Here is an 18,881-nt window from a genome sequence, read left to right as displayed (position 1 = left end):
TAGGTGTAAAGTCGAGGGCGTTTTCGTGATTTCGGTAGTGAAGTGCGGAGGAAAGAAGGTTAACGTGAAAAGGTTTTATATTGCGAGGACAAATGTGGAGAAAGAAAAGTAATATATTTTATTTGCGTGCGTATCAGTTGAGGGGCAATTAAAATAATGAGCGCTTGGCGGCTCGCTAACGTCAAACCCGCTTTGTGGTTATCGAAACTTCGGACGGATGCAGGAAACTTCCAGTTCGGATCCTTGTGAGATACAAGGGAATTCGAGATGCTCGGTTCCCCCTTTTGGATCCATAATTTGGATCCAACGAAAAAAATCTCATTGGGCCTCACGGTGGTAAGCGAAAGGTGAAAGTTAAGTTATGCTTCTTTTCTCTTCCCTTTCTTGGTTTATATATATATATATATATTTAAAGATGATTAGTTCATTTTACTTTTATTGGTTTATATATATATATATATATATATATATATTTAAAGAAAAGACCACTGGCGTGTTTAGAACATGCTTTCAAAACTTTCTACGGTTTAAAAATAAAACACACTAGAACGTGACAATGACTCCTAGTATACTACCACTCATCAGGGTTCAGTGTTACTTTATAACTTAAGTAATTGAATGGTACACCATTCAACTTAAATATCATGCATGCTACTGATTGCAATCCGTATAAGTAGCACCAATTGAAATCAAACTAATGACACCACCGACCAGCTTGTTACGCAGGGGCGAAAGGAATGGGGGGTCTGCCTAGGCCATGGCCCCACTCCAGTCAATGAATTTTTTTTTTACATTAAAAAAAGTAATGTTTTTTAATTGCATAATATATTTTTTGTATTGGAATTCAGTTTGACCCTACTCAGATTCAGAGGTCAGACTGTCAGCCCGCCCTTAAAGAAAATCCTGACTTCGCCCCTCTGAATTTCATAAACTGTCAAGTCCATAATTTAAGTTGGACAATATTAAACTATTGTATCAACCAAAAATAAATAAATAAATAAAAGAAAGGTTCGATCCAAATAAGTTATCCATTAAACTAAATCCATGCATGACAAGGCCAAAACTATCATTTGATTGCAACTTTCTCGTCACATTCTACGGGCTTGGATCGTTACCATCATGGATATAAAATGAATCCATAATACGAGATTATCAATCTAATTTCAAATTTATATAGCCGATTGGGTGAAGAAATTCAGACAAAACTATCAATTAGATCTGAAGTAGATATACGATTTCAGAATTGAACAGCAATTTAAAATCGATATTCGGATAACAATTCAACTATTTTACACATATAACCTTCGGATCTTATGGTAGTTAGACTCCTAACCTGTCTGAAAATGCAGATTCTGAAAACCAAATCCAAATTGGGTCAGATTTGTTTAAGGACGGATTCAACCCTGATCCCAAGAAACTACACTCCTATTACTTAGCTTCAGGTTTCTAAATATGGACCAAAGGACCCCTAGTTGGTAGGTTTCATATCTACAAGAAGGTAGAGGTGTGAGTCAACTCGAGTTCGGTTCGACTAATGAAACCTCGAGTTTGACTCGGCTTGAGCTTGAGAATACTTCAATGGAAGCAGCTTGAGCTCGACTCAACAGTTATGTTCAACAAACTCATTTCAATAGAATTGATATTTATTGTTACTTGTTGAGCTCGAACTCGACTCGATTCATGCTCAATAAACTCGTAAATTTGTTTGAATGTATCAACTTGATTAAGGCTCGACAAACTTGATTAAGGCTCTAGCTCAACTCAGCAGTTACATGTTGAGCTCAAACTCAACTGGCTTATTTGAACGAGTCGACTCATGAACTCGAGTTCAATTGGTTAAGCAAATAACTCGGCTCGACGAACTGAACTTTAAGGAGTCGAACTCGAGTAACTCGTTGTTTACCCCTACAAGAACGGGCATACCATATGGGTGTTTTCGTCATTTGAGGGGAACGGAACGTGGAGGTTGAGGACAAGAAAGTCCTTTTACGAAAGCTCTGTGGCTGCTACGGTAATTTCGCGCATGATGCCTTCACGCGTCCGTGGTTGAGGACAGACAAGATGCCGCGGCGGGCGGGGCAGCGGGGTTGGAGTTATCCGAACCTGACGTGGAGGAGAGAGAAAGACAGCCCACGCGTGCAGTGTTCATCACAGAATCTTCTTTGATCATTGAGCCCTTCCCTTGCGTCTCAGGTGGGCCCCACCGCGCCTCCCGTCCGGACGAGCCGGAATTTAAGATCGGACATTTTCTTCTTTCATCTTAAACTAAATATATATTTAACCCAAAGGTTTTACCATGGATCTTTTCTTACATCAACAAAATCATGTCATATCATATCCGCGTCATATTCATGAATCTCAAGTATATCTTTAACTGCCCCCTGTGTTTATTAACTGCCAATTTTAAGACATGTGGTGATGTTTTTTCCCATCTCAATTTTTTTAAAAAATTTATATCTAAATTTTAGAAAATTTCAATTGTTATATATAAAATTTAAAAAAATGATATTTCGGCCCTATTTAATATTTAGAAACTTTAATTTAGCCCTGCTCATGAAATTTTTTTTGTTTCTCCCCTGCCCATGTTCTTGTTATACTATGATTTAAGAGATCAACAGTCGGGAGCTCCTTTGTCTATCTTTTAAAAATTCGAAAATGTAGATTCTAAATCAGATCTAAATATCAAACACAGTTTTGATGATATTTTAAAATTGAACCCCACTCAAAGGTAGCAGGCTAAGGGGCCACCAATTGCTTGGACCTAACACTTGATCTATCTTTTTGGTGTGTAGGGAAGAGCTTCAGGTGATAATTTTGTCATTAATGCAAGTTTAGCTTCTTTAATCCTTGCTGAAGCCCAAAGATGGTGAGAGCTACGGTGGACTTAAATCCCTAAGTGGATACTCGTTAGTGTGCATTTTGAAATAATATATGAAATATGAAACTCATTAACGGATATTATTTAGGGTTTAGGGTTTAGGGCTGCTTCAAAATCCGAGTGAACTTGCACTTATTCCTTCCAATTTGAGAGTAATGCCTACCGACGTTTGGAGTCAAGAAGAAAGTTGTTTACGGAAATCAAACTGATGACTGAACTTTCACGTATAACGAAGCTATGCTCCTACGATTTTTAAATTTGTTTGAATAATAGAGAATTTTTGTTGCTGAGACTGATCCAAATCAGTCAAGTGTGTCGACTTAAATTGGGTCTAGTTGTTGCGTTTCTGTTTTAGTGCTTCAAGTTTCAGTACTTGTATAAGTTTTTGTCACTCCATCTAGGGCTCATGCTGTACCTATCCCTAGGTTTTGTTTTTCTGATAGAAAATGTGCATCATGACAATATCACAGATTGTACATAATCTCTAACTTGGAGTGATCTTTAGACTCCCAGTGCTCATTCTCTCTCTCTCTCTATATATATATATATATATATGTGTGTGTAGAGAGAGAGAGAGAGAGAGAGAGAGAGAGAGAGAGAGAGAGAGAGAAACAGGCATATCCCAAACTACTTAGGCCAAAGACAAAAGGTAGGCTTCTTAAAATATATTATCAAAGATATTTCGCGTAACATTCAATGACATGATTAATGTATATCAAGCCAATGAAATTTTTGAGTTTAAGTGTGTTATTGGGTCATTAACAATTTTGAGAGTAAAAAAAAATCAACAATTTTCACGAAAATAACTTGAAATTAAAGCATGATTTATATGAAATTATGGAGTATCCATCATCATGTTAGCATGTTTGTGTTTTGCTTATAAAGTTAAGATTTAACAAGAATCTCTCTCTCTCTCTCTCTATATATATATATATATATATATATACATATATATATATATATATATATATATATACCTGAGTTGGAATCTCTTCATTTAAGTGGTCTAGAGTCCTAGTAGTATTGTGATTAAAAGTATAATTTTTATTAAAGGACTTTTACTGTTTGTTTGGGCTATCAGACATTCTTAACGTGCAAAGATTCTGGTCAATTTGCATATACGACCATCAAACACGAGTGAAGTTGCCTGGGATAATTTCTCCATGATGAAGTGCTTCTTTTGCTGGAAAAAAAAAACAACTAAAGTTAGAAACCAGACTTTAAGATTTTCTTTTTTCTTTTATAAATATTGGAGATGTTATCCATGATAAGGCCAACCTCAGATAAATTTTCCGGATCATCAACTGCCCTAATCAAGGCAGCTCAGCATCACTTAGGTAAAGGTACAATCAGTTAGGTGATCATATGATGAATACCTATTTAGCATTAAAATATTTCCCATTATCATATAAGTTTTGCCCAATCCTATTATTTCCCATTATCATATAAGTTTGGCCAATCATATTATTTTCCATTATCATATAAGTTTGGCCGATCATATTATTTTCCATAAACCAACCATTATGATTGGTTATAAATATCAACATGCCCCACTGAAGCACTGGCATCTCCCAACTACCCACAAGCTTCCCCTTGATAAACAATCTCTAGAATCAATTGCAACCTTTCTTTATTGTCCCTTTCTCATTGTTCTAGCTCTCTTTCAACTCAGTTCATTCATTAAATGGAAACAATCATATAGATCCAAAAGAGTTGGCATAATGAAGGGTGTCACACTGGCAGCCATAAATTCGGTTTTGGTGATATAAATTGTTCTGATCCGATTTATTTTTCATGTTTGTTTTGATTGGGTAATCCAAATCTAAGTTATTGGCGTATCTGTTTATTTAATTGGGCATCACTCTTTGTGCAAGCTATGGTTATAGGACCTGCACTAATCCATGGGGTACATCCAATAGCTGTTCTCGTGAAGAAAGTTCATATCTGAATTTTCTTTCATAATCATATTGAGAAAAAGTGCATTATTCTTTACAGCATGCACTTTTTCTCGATTTGCAAACTTTTTTTTTTTTAATTTTAATTGGTGAAATATCGCCCTCCCAACCCCAGGTTTGAAAAAAAAATAGAAATTACTATATAAAATTTGCAAAAATTTTCATTTGGCCGCGATAGAAATTTTGGAAATTATACAATGGCCCAATTAAGAAAAAAAAAATCTAACTCCACTCTTCATGAGAGAGACCAGGCCGATTCAGAGGGCTGGGCCATGGCACCTAAGCTTGGACATTGGGGCAGTTCGACATTCGAAACCTGGGATCGGACCGATTAACTTATAAAATATATAATTTTTAATATAAAATAATATATAAATATTAAAAATCATAATAAAATGTTATAAATATATATATATATAATATAAAATATATATTAAAAAACTATTATCGGGCTCACCAGGGCCGGGCCAGTGCCCTTTTTCTGGGCCCGGGCCCTAGTCAGGCCAGATACCGGGTACCCGCAAGCGGCCCGGCCCGGTGCCCAGGCTTGATGGCACCTTCAAGGTTTTTGAAAAATAAAATTTTACTTCTTAAAATTTTCAAAAAGTTTAATTCGGCTTTTTAAAAAGTTCTAAAAAATGGAGTTGACCTACATGAAAAAAAAATTACATGCCATTTATAACTCGTTGTTCTTCCAAGAAAAAAAAATTTCTGGCTCTACTCCGGCGTAGGGTTGACCTGGCAGATTTCCGAGAGAGAGAGAGAGAGAAAGAGGCTGGCGCCCATGCAATTCAATCCAGCTACTGACCACCTACCTGTGGTTGTCTGAACTTGTTATGTAATTATTGCACTTGACAAACCAAATGCACAATCCTGTAAACCTGGAAAGTTGAGTATAGCATTTGTTGTCTTGCATTATGACCTGTAGTTCTTGTTAGGTTGCTCAGGAGCAATGCCGTGTGGAGGTAGAAGGCCTACGGGTCGTGAACTTCTTTTCCCGGAGAAGAAGCAATGACGCTCTACCAGTGTGTTTGAAAGCTTTGTGTTTATTATTAAAATCACTTTTTTAAATAAAGATTAGTGATTCATAATAATTGCTGTAAGAATATTTAATGAAATCACGTATTTGATTAATGTTAGGTGTCCACATATGATGGAAATGGTGCATATTTTGTATCCAAGAAAGAAAAAAAAAAGGCTACTTTTGTCATCCTTCTAGAGTTGAAAAGTTTCTTATACAACGGCATGCCTTGAAAGTGTTCAACTTTTTATAAAAGTATTCAACTTCTCCAACTGTTGATGATCATCTTCTAAATGAATCTAAAGGGGTTTTTCATAGTGGGGTCACTCTACAAGTCACAGCCATCAATAATGCAATTCATTTCTTATGGTTGTCACTTTTTTGTATAAGCTGAAGTTATAGGTCAATGAATTTCCGTGAAAATATACACTTAAATGGCGTTTGATTACTCCAAATCTTAGACCAGAGGATCAGATCTTTGACAATGCTGCCACCTTCAATTAATGGCTTTGGCAAACTGTTGGAATTGAGAATGATGGATTTAGAATCTCCATTATTCCTTAAATCTGTGGATTACAAATCCGAGGAAAGGGGGTCTCACTTGAGATCCATAGATTTTCAGATGCAAGGTTTACAGATTCATGATACAGTCCTTCCGTCCTTCAAACATAAAATTCTAAAACCTTCTTAGAAATCAATCTTAACTTGGTACCTTTAAATCCAAGGTATTCAAATATACCGTTATTGGTTGTTTGGCAGTAAGAACAATACTGTGAGTTTCATGAATCTGCCCAATCTTTCGGGTAAATTCATGAAACACTCACAGAGTATTTCATCTGCCGCCAACGAGAACAATAACAAACTGTTCCATATAGAACATTTTGTTACCATTCTTATGGTCAACTGACTCATTAAGGAGTTCTACTGTCGCCCCCAAGTTTTACTGTTACTCTCCATCAAACTACTAACCAAGATAGTGGAGTTAAAAGTTTTAGTTCTTCTTTCTTTCAATATGGTTGATCTTTTTCTAAACTTTTCCAACAAATGCTCCATTCACTAGCTTAAGGAGAGAATTTAGCATCTAGTTGGTTCATAACAAATGCTAGTTAACTATGGAACCCACAAAATCTGAAAGCCCCAAGCTATTCTAAATGAGATTAACATTATAATTATGAGTTTTTGAAGACTCATTTTTCTCCTTGATTTTTTCTTAATCATTCATCAATGACCAAGATGATTCTGTCCAAGTCTAGCACTTAGGGGTCTCGTGCCTACCAATTCCTCTCTCTCTCTCTCTCTTATATATATATATATATAGTTGACAATTAACTCTTCTATGGTATAGGAACATATAAGGTGCATACATATTCATAGTTGACAATCATCTTTGTCCACTCTAACAATGAGTCATACACTTTAGGCTTATGACTTAATGAAGTAAGAAGAAGGTTCTCAACTCATGGCTCATATTCTTGAGGGTTGTGACTTTAATCAAATTTACTGCTTTTTTATTCCATGGCCATGCATCATTGGCAGTTGACTAAAGACAAAAGGGCCAAGTTTAGGTCAAGATTCCATTGACAGATCGTGTTTGCTCCATTTATTGGGAAACCTGTCACAAGTTCAAAAAGTCTTCACCAAACCCTCCAAATTCTTTACTTGGGTATGAATTCCTCAGTGCTCATGTTTCTGTAGCTTTCAAGTTACTTCATGAATCAATGCTTACAACATGCAAGTCCCCCATGTCAAACCTCACCCTCAACTTTTGTTTTATTCTCATTTGATTTCAGAACAAAATAATAATAATAATAATAATAATAATAATAATAATAATAATCAAAAGTCAGCTATCCCCATTACTTATTAATTTCTTTCTGTACACAACTAAGAGATTCACCAAATCTTATATTAAGTCCAATGCCATTTGAGTTTTGTTCTTATGAATATGATGATTATGAGGAAGCCACTGAATTTTTTTTTCCAATATTACGGTCTCAACGCAGGCTTAGACCCGAAAAACAAGGAAAAAAGAAGGAAAGGGGGGTTTGTCTCTTTTTAGAGCATTGAGTCATAATCTTCTCATTCACCAAGAACTAATTGTACCAATAGTGGTTACTTTTAATCCGATTTATCAGAGATCCTTTTCATAATTCCTTGAGTTTAGAAATTAATATATAGTAACACTAGACTCCCTAAAATTGCTCTTAAAAGATGATAAAATATGAAACTTTAAGTCTATGGACACTAATTTAATATAAAACAATATTTACCATCAAAATTTTGGTGTTATAAGAGCCATTAACATATGCTTCACTGCAAATCATTATTAAGGTGCATTTTAAGATTAAAATTTGATGTTATAAGAACCATTACCTTTGTTGTTGAGAAACACATTTAAACCATTGTTACAGAAAATGTGTTATTTTCCAAAAAAAAAAAAACGTGTATACTACTTGAAAAATAAGTCAACTGTATGAAACGGCAATTAGAAGTGTCTTTTTAAAAAAACGCTAGAAAATAAAAACGTGAAAAAACGTTTTTTATACGCTGTTTTTTCATATTTTTTATGATTTTTTATTTTTAAATTTTCAGGATTTAATAAATGTTTTAAATTTTTTAAAATTCGTCAGAGATTTTTTCGAGATAATATGACTTTGCCATATTATACCTAAAAAATTCTTTGTCGTATAATACCCATATATGATATATGTGACAATGATTTAAAATAAAAAAATTGATTAATTTAACATATGTATCCTTTCAAATCATTTTTAGACCGTATTTATTAGGTTATATTGCACCAAAAATAGTTAACCTACAGCCAAAAGGGGTTGATTTTTTTGTCTTTTTACCGAAATAGTCTGAAATACTTTTGTTCATCTCTCTCTCTTTCTCTTTTGATATATATATATACATATATATATATATATATATATATATATATATATATATATATATATATATAAGGCTTAGATTTCTTCATTTGAGTTTAGACTGAGGCCTCTCACAACACATTCTCAATACAATGCATCAGGCTAATATATATATATATATATATATATATATATATATATATATATATATATATATATATATATATATTTGGTTTATGGCTTTTCCCGTTTATGTTTATTTTTATTTTTAGTGGGTTTTGACTTCGCCGAATGGAGAAAATGTTGGGAACCTGGGAAGGCATGGTTGGCCTTTTATTGCATTTCACATCATGCAATGCAATTCCCAATGAACTCTATTCTCCCCCATTGACTTTCTTAATAACATTAAAAAGGGGTAGGCGCATAACTTAGCCATACAAACGCAGCACGTCCTTGGAAAATGGCTCCCTCTTCCCAACATTTTCCTTTTCCTTTCCGGAGGAAGTTAAGTCGAACATGACTTTGTCCCATTCTTTCCCCACTAAGCGTGGAAATCAAGCGCACATTGACCTTGTCACGGGCCGAGAAATCTCCGGCTGTAGCCCATTTCCCGTCGCGTGATTTTAGTTGCAAAGTCCATCTCTCGATTGAAATTCACATGCTTAAGGAATGTTTATTGTCCCATAAGTTATTAAAAGGATCACGCGATAGTTTGACTGTTGCGCCGCGACGCGACTTGATGATGACGATGACAATGCAAAGTATATGCGTGGAAGTCAGCATCGTCAGTTTGATGATACTAGCTGACGTATATTGGGTTTGAAAATATATATATTTTTATTTTTATCTACGATGAGATACCTTTTTCTCATATTTAATTGCTTCATAAGAGTTGCTTACTCAATAAAATGGCAAATCCATGATTTATATTATTTAACATATTTTTAAAAAAATGAAGAAAAAAGTGCATATAAAACTTTTAAAAAATAAACTTTTCAAAATAATTGGAGTGAGACAGAGCTGAATCAATTTGTTACATGTTCATATTGACAAGGATGCACTTAGTTATGTATTTGTCCAATCAACTGGTCCATACTCGAGGTTGAGTACCTTATAAGTTAAAATAGAAATGGAAGTTGATACGTATGGGTTTTGGCAATCTTTTCCTTCTCATTAGTTTTCGCTTTTTAAAAGCAGTCATCATATTTCAAAGTATACAAAGGAATGCCAGTTGTCACGGGCTCACTTTCTCCGGCCTGTGCGGCCAGGGATAAATCGTCCGCCGTCAGCCTAAAAGGGCAAAAAGTTGCGCAGATAACTTGCAAATAGCGAGTGCCTACGGGAATCAAACATTACAAGGAAATGAAAAGATGCTTTTGCAATGGGCATAAATCGCGCATGCATCAAAGAAATATAAACTTTATTGATGTGGGATGGTTGAGGCCACATGGGCTCAAGAAAGTTTTGACGTGATAGCTAGCTTCCTTTTCTTATCTTTTTTTTTTTTAAAAAAGTCTCCCAAAACACAGTTGGGCTAAGAAGCACTCACCTAGGTTAGCATGAAAGTTGTTGATTCAAGTAAATTGGGTGTGAATAGGCCGGAAATATTTAAAAATTATTGTTAAAAAATAAATGAAAAACAAACAAAATAATTTAAAATAAAAGTTTCGAATATATTTAAAAAATAGTTGAAACGTGACACATGGTACTCCTGAACAGGCCACAAAATTGAATTCGTCTGCCCCCAATTTGATTTGAATTCTTGGAACACTAGAGAGGCAGGCAGAGTCCATCTGATTGGAGCTGTTCATGCAATTGATTAATTTTGAGAAAACTTGTACTTTATCTTGTTGAGTTATGGCAAGTGAAATCATTGTCACAAAAAACATGTACTGGTATTATATGACGAAGAATTTTTTGGGTATAATCTCGGCGAATTTTTAAAAAAATTAAAACATTTAATAAATCTTGATAATTATAAAAAAACATAAAAATTAATAAAAACGACAAAAAACAAGAAAAAAATTGGTATAATACATATAATATGGATATTATATGCGTTTTTTGTTTTTTGACGTTTTAAAAAAAAACAAGTTTTTTTCACGTTTTATACGACTGACTTGTTTTTCACGTTTTATACGACTGACTTGTTTTTTTTAATAAAAGACCTTTTTTGTGACAATGAATCAAACTAACGACTATGTTCTCACCGACTTGCCAGCCCCACCAACTACACTACGCCCTTGGAGACATAAGCATCACCTTTTCTCAAACACTTCCCCAAAAAAAAAAAATGTGAGTGGTGAAAAGTCCAGGGAAATTGCGGTTGCGTTGCAACTTGAGTGTAAGGATAGTACACCTTCAAATTAATGTCAAACTCCACCATTTAAAGTCCAGAGAAATAGCGCCCACTTCATAAAACATGTGAGTGGAGCAAAGTCTAGCTTTTGGTCAGGCTCTACATCCTCCAAACTTCCTAGAGAAGCAAGCCAAATGCTTGAAAGTGAGAATTGAGTGGATTTGGTTTGAAGAAGAAGCTCTCAGTTTAGTGGTGGGGTTTCAGTGGGAGAGAGTCTCACCGCTTAGCCCCACCATTGACCGAGCTGGGTTCGAAAACTGTAGAAACTCTAGTCAAGATGTTGCTTGTTGATGTCACCACTTTTCCACCACTTCTTAATAAGAAGGTCACTGGGTCTCTCTCTTTCTCTCCCCAACATAAAAGTCAACTTGGGTTGGGTTTTGACTTTGTTTCTTAAGAGACAAGTTTGAGCTAAGCGGGTCATTGAGAATTGAACTCTTGACATTCTTCAACTCGTAAGAGGACCAGCGGCACAACTAAGATTTTTTAGTCGAGGGGCACTCGAGTTACCAGCCAGCTTTGATGCCAGCACCCATGTAATTTTGAAGTTAGAACAACGTAATTTTGAATTTCTCTCGTAAAACTTTTGATGGGTTGGTGTAGGCAATGGACCATTTAGTGACGGTGAAAGTCTTTGTCATGAGTTTGATTCATATGATATAACCTCTTTATTCCGCTCTCATTTTATTTGGGTGATATGATGAGATACTCCACTCTTCACTCGAAATGATGGTGGTATTAAAGCTAAGATACTATTCATCATAGCTACTGAATTAAATTGGAAATTTAATTGCAGTAGCTAAGAGTTGCTTATTCAATAAATTGGCAGATTCAATGATTTAATATGTTATGGATTAACTAGCAATATTATTATATATTTTAAAAATATAAAAAGGAAAAATGTATACAAAACTTTTAAAAAAATTATACTTATTAAAATAAATAGAGTGCTACACAATTGAATCAATTTGTTACGAGCTGATTTTGACATGGATGCTCTTGGTAACATATTTGTCCAATTAACTTGTCGATACTTGTGGTTGAGTAACTTAGAAGTTATTATATAAACCGAAGTTGATACGTATGCTTTTTGGCAGACTTTGCTTTCTCATTAGTCTAATTTTTTTATTCACTTCTTAAAGATCACGTTTATAATATTAAAGATGAGGAAAATCTTGATTTCAAGGCCATGCCTTTCATGCAATTTCAAAAGCAGGCATCATATTTCAAAATATACAAAGAAATGCTAGCATCTTTTTTTTATATATATATTTTAGAAAAAGCGCCTGCCAAAAAAAATGTTGGGCTAAGAAGCACTCATCGGAGCTGCAGTAGATTCATTTTGGCTCCACTTTTCTATTGTTTTTATCTGATTTACTAGTTGGGGGTTGCACATTTTATTGGGTTTTTGTATTGAATCTAAAAGATCCAAATTTTCTAGAAAAGCCTATTTAAGGTCATGTGAGTTCTTTTACGACGTTGATCAATTGAGTTTGCCCTAATTTCCGTGTTAATTTTTCTTTTTCATTTCCTCTGCTTTCATTCAATTTGCTTTGTGTTCTTGTTCCATTTGCATTTTTATGGGGATTAGAGCCCGAGTTCAGTCAGCTCGAGCTCGGCTCGACTAATAAACCCTTGAGTTTGACTCGGCTCGAGCGTGAGAATAGCTTGACGAAGCAGCTCAAGCTCGAGCTCGGCAGTTACTTGTTGAGCTCGAGCTCGATTTGATTAAGGCGCGACAAACTTGTTTGATTCATATAATTGATATTCATAGTTATGTGTTGAGCTCGAGCTCAGGCTCAACAAACTCATAAACTCATTTGACTATATCGACTTTATTAAGGCTGGACAAACTCGATTAGGGCTCGAGCTAGACTCGACAGTTATGTGTTGAGCTCGAACTCAACTCTATTATTTAAACGAGTCAACTCATGAACTTGAGCTCGACTCGTTAAGCAAATGACTCGACTCGACTCGTTGTTCACCCATACTTCCAAGGTTTAGAGTTGCTTTGGGACTTACAGGTGAATAGCGCCCACTTAACAAAACATGTGAGTGACACAACTTTTAGCTTTTGGGTGAGTCTCAATATCCATCAAACTTCCTTGAGAAGCAAGCCAAGTTCTTGAAAGTAAAGAAAAAATGTTGAGTGGATTTGGCTTGAAGGTGAAGCTCCCAGTTTAGTGGTGGGGTTTCAATGAAAGAGACTCACTACCTAGCCCCACCATTGACCGAGCTGGGTTCCAAAGTAGTAGAAACTCTAGGTCAAGACTTTGCTTGTTTATGTCACCACTTTTCCGCAATTTCTACTATGTCTAAGCGTCGAATTTCTCTCTCTCTCTCTCTTTTCATCATAAAAGTCAACCCGAGTTAGTTTCATACTTTCTTTCTCGAGACAAATTGAAGATTAATAGATCCCTGGGATTTGAAATCTTAACCTTCTTCAATTCACAAGAGAACCAGTGGTAGAGCTAGGATTTTGTTGGCTAAGAGGCACTCGAGTCACTAGCTGAGTTCTGGTGTATAGGGGCGGAGCCAGGATTTTCTTCAAAAGCGGGCCAAATGGGGGCTGGGTTTTGTGGGTTGGATTTGGGTAGGGTCAAACTTAACTCACACTAAAAAAAATACATGGAAGCAAAAAAAAAAAATCATTTTTTACACTATATATATATATATATATATATATATTTTCATTTGGTTGGGGTGGGGCCATGGCCTACGCGCCCCTTCCCTCCGCCCCTGCTGGTCTGGCACCTACGTACTTTTTAAATCTTGGCAATGCAATTTTGAATTCCTTCCAATAGGTTGGTGTCAGCAATGGCTCATACCTGCTCCCATGTATCTCGGTCAGGGCGTAGGACCATACCTTTATTTGGCCAAACCTAGCAGGCGGAGCTTCGAGCCAACTTTGGGTTGAGTCGGTTTAGTTTTTGTTAATATTTTAGAGCCACTGAGGTCAACCAAGGTTCAAGTGCAAGAAGATCTCAACATAAGTAGGCCAACTGAGTCTGATCCATGCTGGCACCAGACACATCTGGATCCTTACCCAATAAAAACATGCTAGATCCAAACCAAAACCCACTGTTACTTGGGCTAATTGCCCTAACATCTTGACAAAGGTTGGACGTGGACCGAATCCAAATTGAGGAATTTTTTTAATCCAAATCGTTGCCTCCACTTCAAAGGACAAATATGGACCCATGCCTGAAATACATTGGCTTGGATCTGCACTCAAGCACTTCTCGAAGTGTTTAACAATGTCCAGATTAGCATCGTTAGATCCAAACTAAAGTAAACAAAATGAAAATAACTCATTTATTGGATTTGGATCATGTCTGTCTTTTCTGGATTTGCTTAATTTAAATGGAATTATATTCTAATTCAACTCTATAAAAGAGAAAACCATAATCCAACTCCTTCTTCTTTCAAGATTAAGTTAAACAATGCATAGAATAGTTCACGTAAGTGCATTAGATGCATTATGTTGGCAACAAGCATAAGGGATCAACCTGTACCAGGGACTTGAGGATATATATTACCAAATCTTGCTCGATTTCATGTATCTTGAAGGAATGTGAATATCTGCGCAAGATTAAGAGAGAGCACCTACCAAAACCGTAATCTATTCATGTTCTTATCTTCTCCATTCATGAATTTCTATATTTTAATTTCATAAAGTTTCAAGCCTCATCATGTGTGATAAACTAAGGGAGTGGACCCAATAATCTAATCCTTTATTCAGCCTTTTTCTACATTTGAGCACATGGTTCTCGACACTGTTATCAAAGCGGGCCAACTTGAGTCTAATTGGACCCTTTTTTTAATTTAATGCGTGACCAGATTCAGTGGGGACAAATTGCAGTTTTTTATTTATTATTGTGATTTTATATTCCCAATTATTTTATCTCTTTACATAGGATCAATCTTATTCACAAATTATTTTGATTCCAATTCAGTTCAAAAACTATATATATATGTGTGTGTGTGTGAGAGAGAGAGAGAGAATTTGCATTCTTGGTTGGATTTAGGTCAATATTGTCTAATTTATGAGGAACAAGGAAAAAAAATGTAATTTCATTTTATAGATACTATTTACATAATTTACCACCTTAAAAAATTTTGTTTTATAAATTTACATGTAAATTTTAGAAAATTTCACTTGTCTTATACAAAAAATTTGAAAAAATGATATTTTAGCTCATGTTAAAATTTAAAAACTTTAATTCGGCTCTCCTCGTAAAAAAATTCTTTCTTTTCCCTTATATAAAACTACATCAAATCCAAACATCTTAATTATGATTGATTGTTAAATTAGGTGTCTCTGGGTTTTCAAAAGAATATAGCATTTCTAGACATGTACCTCGAGATGCACAAAACAATCATAATTTTTTCATCAAAAATAAAATTAGAATGGCGTCTTCTGATTTTGATTTCATGTAAGTTAATAATAGTAAACAACAATTAAGGGCCAATTTATTAATGAATAATAAACTAGATGGCGTTCCCAAGTTTTAGTATGTTCGAGAGACAAGAAGAACAAATCTCATTTGTGGGAGTCTTACTCCAAATCATGCTCTTGTCAGGATGATGATGTATTATGTCGCAGAATTTGGTGCACTGTGAGCTGTGATCTTGTGCATTACAATAATGTGATTTGAAAGATTTGTTTCTTAGTAAACAAGCGACCAGACGTCACATCTTTGCGATTTTGGCGATCATTTTGACGTTTGATTGGATGTTAATTTAACACCGATCACGCTAAAACTTGGGGAACACCATGCTAGGTGGGATTTTCTCGTGACACTTGATTGAAAGAAAAGATAGTTAGCTGTCCAAATCTAACATTGATTGCTCAACTGTTTCCTATCTTTTTTTAAACATTGAATTATAAAAGCATATTTCTTTTTCTTGTGTTATATACAGCATCAGCTTTGTTAGTTTTCCGCATAAAACTTAATGTTAGGCATTGAACCGGCTCGAGTAAACTTGAGTAAGTCATTTTTAATATTATTTTTATTAATATATATATATATATATATATATGTATATATAATGATAGATATATTATGATTAATTATATTTTTATATTATTTTATATTAAAATATTTTTTTTTATGTTAAGTAGGTCAAATTCGAACTTGAATTTTAGGTGTGTGTCAAGTTGGGCCCAGGTTGTGGCCCGATCAGAGCCTCTCTCCTTATCGAGCCAGGCCGACCTGAAGCCTAATAAAATCCTACTCTCCCTGCCTAGCATAGACAGGAGCAAGGGACAAAAGGTAGGATTTTTGTTTTGTTTTGTTTGTTTTTTTTTTAGTTGGTCATGGTTAAATAATTTTTTACTTGTCAATTGTATTTTTCAAAATTGTTACAAGGGCCATGTTATAATTTTGAATATTTTAAAATGTAAAATTTTATTTTTCAAACTCTTAAAGGAGGCCATGGCCCTTGCCAGCACACCTTTCTACACCCGGTAGCACCAGTAGTGGAGCGAGAAAAATTTGGCTCAAAGGCACTGACCGATCTCACTAGCTTAGTAGGTTGAGTGCCTATGAGTCACTAACCCAGGTCTAGTGTGGGCATTACAGTTCACAAAAACACCGATCCGAGTCGCAAGTTGCTTGACTCAACTAAGATCATCGAGTCACGGGTCAAGGTTTGCTGATTCAGCTAGGATTGTCAACTAATTACATACTTGTTTTCTATTGTGTGTTGTTAAACACTGAAGGTTGTAAATTTTCGAATTGTGAAATATCACAAATTTTAACAAATATATACAAACACTCTGTTATATATTATTCAGTTTTAACTGATGAAAAAATCAAAATTGCAGTCCCAATAGACTTGCCTTCTTCGTATATTTAATGAAAAAAAATATACTATAAAATTTATTCTGATCCGAGTCCAAGTCACAAGTTCACCAACTATGGTGCGCGTGGTTCCCGTTTAATATGAAACGATTGTCACTTCTTTTAAGATTTTCGCGTTTGTGTCAATATTTGATTGGATGGTGATGGAAGATTTTAATGGATCATATTAAAACTTGGAGAACATTCAATTTTAGAGCCATAGAATTTAAATGTCCTCAATGGGTTTCCTTGTGGCATTGTGTCCCAATCTAGCATTCATTGCTCCACTGTTTCTTATTCTTCCTTCTCTGTTCTGTTTGTTCAAGAAAGAGATGTAGACATTGAATTATAAAAGCATAGTCCTGGTGTTCCATGGAGCATCTCATCATATTGTCTACATTTTTTGAGGACATGATTCATAACTATGGAGCTACTTGAAGAAGCTGCCAAGGAGACGTTATTACTGTCTTAAATGGTGACATATGCACCCACTTTTTTCAAAAAATTACAACAGTATCCCATGGATACCCAGTACCTGACTCAGGACATGAGCTCGGGCTAAAATTGGGCGTCAGGCCAGCCCTATAAGCTTGAGTTGGTTCAATAACTTATTTTTTAATATTATTTTATTTAAATACATATACTTATTTATTTTTATAATTAATTATCTCTATATATTAAATCATATTAAAAATGTTTTTTTTTTATTTTAAGTAGGTAGGGGCCTTAGTAAGGCTGGGCACCCGGCCGTGCACCCGGCGCGTACCTGGTACCCGACCAGGAAAAAAGAGCACCGGCCAGCCCGATTGGGCCCTATAAGCTCAATGGGTCTGATATTTTTTTAATATTTATTTTATTAATTTATATATATATACATATAATATTTTATTATATATAATTTTATATTAAAAAATATTTTTTAATTTAATTGGTTTGGGCTTGAACCGGGTTTGTGCTTGGGTTTGATTGGTCAGGCCAGGCCCTGAGCCTAGGCCCAGGTTTTGGGCATCGCCCGATGTCCAGGCTTAGGCCTTAGGTTCGGGTTTCAGGAAGTCTGGCTGGGCTCAAAGTGCGGCCCAGCCTAAGTCCCGACTTTTTATCAGGTCAGCCCTACTATACACTGTTCTAGGCAATGAGTTTGCGTCTGCCACAGTTTGCAGTCCAAAATAAGTAGCATCCACAAAAATCAAATTGATAACCGGGCTTTTACTAGCTCACCAACCCAACCAGCTATGTTGTGCCCCTCGATCGGAACACCATTTTCGACATGGGAGAAGATGAGAACTACATACATTCCAAATCTGAATCCGGCTAGGTAAGTGGATTCAAATTTCTTTACCAGGTCCAACTAAATGCATCTAGTTTCGGGCATGTGTGATCCATTTACATCCCTAATTACCCTAGTTTATCTATAGAAAAATAAATCAGGCATGATTCTTTTATCGAACAAAATAGTGATTGCTTAAGTGGCCTTGAATTTGGGTTGGATATTTTCTGGAGAATCAATTTATCAAGCCCGAATGGAAAATCAGATCTGAATTTGGTATCAAGTTTGCGGCAACCTAAATCCAAATCCAAATATCGATGCATGTACCTTTTATAATTATAACCAGTTATTGGATCTAATTATTTGCATTCAATTCCAATTGAGAAACCAAATGGTTTATTTCCAATATAAAAAAAATAAGTTTCTTATGTGAATTGCATTTGAGCAGTGAATATTTTTATCAATTTACAGTAATCGATTGCAACCCGATTATGTTTCAAAAAGTATGTGCCCAACAAAGACAAGAACACATCGCAATTTATAAGTAAAAAATACAAAAAATATCAAACAAAATTACAAAAAATAAAAGAAAAAACAATTTTAAGTTACAACCAAGAGTTGAAAGCCTAGCAAACGTCCATGACATACATATATATCCATGATAGACAAATATATCAGTAAG

This window comes from Nymphaea colorata, chromosome 1, assembly GCF_008831285.2.
Source record: "Nymphaea colorata isolate Beijing-Zhang1983 chromosome 1, ASM883128v2, whole genome shotgun sequence".
NCBI classification, from domain to species: domain Eukaryota; kingdom Viridiplantae; phylum Streptophyta; class Magnoliopsida; order Nymphaeales; family Nymphaeaceae; genus Nymphaea; species Nymphaea colorata.
Note: the sequence above shows the minus strand (reverse complement) of the source record.